This window comes from Oncorhynchus nerka, linkage group LG18 (genome assembly GCF_034236695.1).
Source record: "Oncorhynchus nerka isolate Pitt River linkage group LG18, Oner_Uvic_2.0, whole genome shotgun sequence".
Classification (NCBI taxonomy): domain Eukaryota; kingdom Metazoa; phylum Chordata; class Actinopteri; order Salmoniformes; family Salmonidae; genus Oncorhynchus; species Oncorhynchus nerka.
In genome coordinates this window covers 5,562,852-5,567,851 of record NC_088413.1, presented here as the reverse complement: position 1 = coordinate 5,567,851, position 5,000 = coordinate 5,562,852, and the positions used below count along the sequence as shown (strand labels likewise).

The window sequence follows — 5,000 nt, the reverse complement described above, 5'->3', positions numbered from 1 at the left end:
CTTACAGTGAAATGCTGAATACAACAGGTGTAGTAGACCTTACAGTGAAATGCTGAATACAACAGGTGTAGTAGACCTCACAGTGAAATGCTGAATACAACAGGTGTAGTAGACCTCACAGTGAAATGCTGAATACAACAGGTGTAGTAGACCTCACAGTGAAATGCTGAATACAACAGGTGTAGTAGACCTTACAGTGAAATGCTGAATACAACAGGTGTAGTAGACCTTACAGTGAAATGATGAATACAACAGGTGTAGTAGACCTCACAGTGTCAATGTGGAGGCTATATACAGGGTGTTACGGTACAGAGTCAATGTGGAGGCTATATACAGGGGGTACCGGTACAGAGTCAATGTAGAGGCTATATACAGGGGGTACCTGGTACAGAGTCAATGTGGAGGCTATATACAGGGGTACCGGTACAGAGTCAAAGTGGAGGCTATACAGGGGGTACTGGTACAGAGTCAATGTGGAGGCTATATACAGGGGGTACCGGTAGTGAGTCAATGTGGAGGCTATATACAGGGGGTACCGGTACAGAGTCAATGTGGAGGCTATATACAGGGGGTACTGGTACAGAGTCAATGTGGAGGCTATATACAGGGGGTACTGGTACAGAGTCAATGTGGAGGCTATATACAGGGGTACTGGTACAGAGTCAATGTGGAGGCTATATACAGGGGGTACCGGTACAGAGTCAATGTGGAGGCTATATACAGGGGGTACTGGTACAGAGTCAATGTGGAGGCTATATACAGGGGTACTGGTACAGAGTCAATGTGGAGGCTATATACAGGGGGTACTGGTACAGAGTCAATGTGGAGGCTATATACAGGGGGTACTGGTACAGAGTCAATGTGGAGGCTATATACAGGGGGTACCGGTACAGAGTCAATGTGGAGGCTATATACAGGGGGTACCGGTACAGAGTCAATGTGGAGGCTATATACAGGGGGTACCGGTACAGAGTCAATGTGGAGGCTATATACAGGGGTACTGGTACAGAGTCAATGTGGAGGCTATATACAGGGGGTACTGGTACAGAGTCAATGTGGAGGCTATATACAGGGGGTACCGGTACAGAGTCAATGTGGAGGCTATATACAGGGGGTACTGGTACAGAGTCAATGTGGAGGCTATATACAGGGGTACTGGTACAGAGTCAATGTGGAGGCTATATACAGGGTACTGGTACAGAGTCAATGTGGAGGCTATATACAGGGTACTGGTACAGAGTCAATGTGGAGGCTATATACAGGGGGGTACTGGTACAGAGTCAATGTGGAGGCTATATACAGGGGTACTGGTACAGAGTCAATGTGGAGGCTATATACAGGGGGTACTGGTACAGAGTCAATGTGGAGGCTATATACAGGGGTACTGGTACAGAGTCAATGTGGAGGCTATATACAGGGTATTACTGTACAGAGTCAATGTGGAGGCTATATACAGGGGGCCGGTACAGAGTCAAAGTGGAGGCTATATACAGGGGGTACCGGTACAGAGTCAATGTGGAGGCTATATACAGGGGGTACCGGTACAGAGTCAATGTGGAGGCTATATACAGGGGGGTACGGTACAGAGTCAATGTGGAGGCTATATACAGGGGGTACCGGTACAGGGTCCATGTGGAGGCTATATACAGGGGGTACCGGTACAGAGTCAATGTAGAGGCTATATACAGGGTATTACTGTACAGAGTCAATGTGGAGGCTATATACAGGGGGTACCGGTACAGAGTCAATGTGGAGGCTATATACAGGGGGTACCGGTACAGAGTCAATGTGGAGGCTATATACAGGGGGTACCGGTACAGAGTCAATGTGGAGGCTATATACAGGGGGTACCGGTACAGAGTCAATGTGGAGGCTATATACAGGGGGTACCGGTACAGAGTCAATGTGGAGGCTATATACAGGGGGTACCGGTACAGAGTCAATGTGGAGGCTATATACAGGGGGTACTGGTACAGAGTCAATGTGGAGACTATATACAGGGGGTACTGGTACAGAGTCAATGTGGAGGCTATATACAGGGTATTACGGTACAGAGTCAATGTGGAGGCTATATACAGGGTATTACTGTACAGAGGCAATGTGGAGGCTATATACAGGGGGTACCGGTACAGAGTCAATGTGGAGGCTATATACAGGGGGTACCGGTACAGAGTCAATGTAGAGGCTATATACAGGGTATTACTGTACAGAGTCAATGTGGAGGCTATATACAGGGGGTACCGGTACAGAGTCAATGTGGAGGCTATATACAGGGGTACTGGTACAGAGTCAATGTGGAGGCTATATACAGGGGTACCGTACAGAGTCAATGTGGAGGCTATATACAGGGTGTTACGGTACAGAGTCAATGTGGAGGCTATATACAGGGGGTACCGGTACAGAGTCAATGTGGAGGCTATATACAGGGGGTACCGGTACAGAGTCAATGTGGAGGCTATATACAGGGGGTACCGGTACAGAGTCAATGTGGAGGCTATATACAGGGTGTTACGGTACAGAGTCAATGTGGAGGCTATATACAGGGGGTACCGGTACAGAGTCAATGGCAAGGGCACCAGTTAGTTGAGGTAATTGAGGTAATATGTAGGTAGAGGTAAAGTGACCATAGATAATAACAGAGAGTAGCAGCAGGGGTTAGTTGAGGTAATTGAGGTAATTGAGGTAATTGAGGTAATATGTAGGTAGAGGTAAAGTGACCATAGATAATAACAGAGAGTAGCAGCAGGTTAGTTGAGGTAATTGAGGTAATATGTAGGTAGAGGTAAAGTGACCATAGATAATAACAGAGAGTAGCAGCAGGTTAGTTGAGGTAATTGAGGTAATATGTAGGTAGAGTTAAAGTGACCATAGATAATAACAGAGAGTAGCAGCAGGGGTTAGTCGAGGTAATTGAGGTAATTGAGGTAACATGTAGGTAGAGTTAAAGTGACCATAGATAATAACAGAGAGTAGCAGCAGGGGTTAGTCGAGGTAATTGAGGTAATATGTAGGTAGAGGTAAAGTGGCCATAGATAATAAACAGAGAGTAGCAGCAGGGGTTAGTCGAGGTAATTGAGGTAATATGTAGGTAGAGGTAAAGTGACCATAGATAATAACAGAGAGTAGCAGCAGGTTAGTTGAGGTAATTGAGGTAATTGAGGTAATATGTAGGTAGAGGTAAAGTGACCATAGATAATAACAGAGAGTAGCAGCAGGGGTTAGTCGAGGTAATTGAGGTAATTGAGGTAATATGTAGGTAGAGGTAAAGTGACCATAGATAATAACAGAGAGTAGCAGCAGGGGTTAGTTGAGGTAATTGAGGTAATTGAGGTAATATGTAGGTAGAGTTAAAGTGACCATAGATAATAACAGAGAGTAGCAGCAGGGGTTAGTCGAGGTAATTGAGGTAATTGAGGTAATATGTAGCTAGAGGTAAAGTGACCATAGATAATAACAGAGAGTAGCAGCAGGTTAGTCGAGGTAATTGAGGTAATTGAGGTATTTGAGGTAATATGTAGGTAGAGGTAAAGTGACCATAGATAATAAACAGAGAGTAGCAGCAGGGGTTAGTCGAGTTAATTGAGGTAATTGAGGTAATATGTAGGTAGAGGTAAAGTGACCATAGATAATAAACAGAGTTTAGCAGCAGTGTAAAAGAGGCCCTTTGATTAGCTGTTCAGGCTCTGTAACATGGGCTGTTCTAAATACATTTGAATGATTGATGGTTTAGAAACCTCTTGGACCCCTCAGGTCTGGGGCGGCAGGGTAGCCTAGTGGTTAGAGCGTTGGACTTGGCGCTCCGGTACCGCTTGCTGTGCGGGAGCAGAGAGAACAGTCTATGACTTGGGTGGCTGGAGTCTTTGACAATAGGTTTTGCCCTCTTCACGTCTTGGTGTGTTTGAACATGTTCGTTTGTTGGTGATGTGGACACCAAGGAACTTGAAACTCTCAAACTGCTCCACTGCAACCAAATCGATGTTCATGGGGGCCTGTAAGGTCCTCCTTTTCCTGTAGTCCACGATCAGCTCCTTGTCTTTCGTTGAGGGAGAGGTTGTTGTCCTGGCACCACACTGCCAGGTCTCTGACCTCCTCCCTATAGGCTGTCTCATCGTTGAGGGAGAGGTTGTTGTCCTGGCACCACACTGCCAGGTCTCTGACCTCCTCCCTATAGGCTGTCTCATCGTTGAGGGAGAGGTTGTTGTCCTGGCACCACACTGCCAGGTCTCTGACCTCCTCCCTATAGGCCGTCTCATCGTTGTCGGTGATCGGGTCTACCACTGTTGTGTCATCAGCAAACTTAATGACGGTGTTGGTGTCGGGCCGTGCCATGCAGTCATGAGTGAACAGGGAGTACAGAAGGGGACTGGGCACGCACCCCTGAGGGGCCCCTGTGTTGAAGATCAGCGTAGCGGATGTGTTGCTACCTACCCTCACCACCTGCGGGGCAGCCCGTCAGGAAGTCCAGGATAGCTCAGTGCAAATGTTGCCTGTAGTCCGTGGCTTCTGGTTGGGGTATGTACGTACAGTCACTGTGCGGATGACATCATCAATGCACCTATTGATGAAGCCGGTCACTGATGTGGTGTACTCCTCAATGCCATCAGATAAATCCCGGAACATATTCCAGTCTGTGCAAAACAGTCCTGTAGTTTAGCATCTGCTTCATCTGACACCTTTCTTATTGACCGAGTCACTGCTACTTCCTGCTTTAGTTGTTGTTTGTAATATATTCAGGAGGATGTTTGTGATGAGTTATGGTCAGATTTGCCAAATTGAGGGCGAGGGAGGGCTTTGTACACGTCTCTGTGTCATACTTTCAGTTAATCCACAGTATCAGTCATAGTTTCAGTTCAGTCATAGTTTAAATCATAGTTTCAGTTCAGTCATAGTTTCAGTTCAGTCATAGTTTCAGTTCAGTCATAGTTTCAGTCATAGTTTCAGTTCATTCATAGTTTCAGTTCATTCATAGTTTCAGTTCAGTCATAGTTTCAGTCATAGTT

General features: G+C 46.3%; 1 protein-coding gene across 1 annotated transcript in view; it reads right to left on the bottom strand.

Annotated features, from left to right (window-relative positions):
* tll1 (tolloid-like 1) overlaps positions 1–5,000 on the bottom strand; it is a 447,864-nt gene that overhangs the window by 232,077 nt on the left and 210,787 nt on the right. The window lies entirely within an intron of this gene.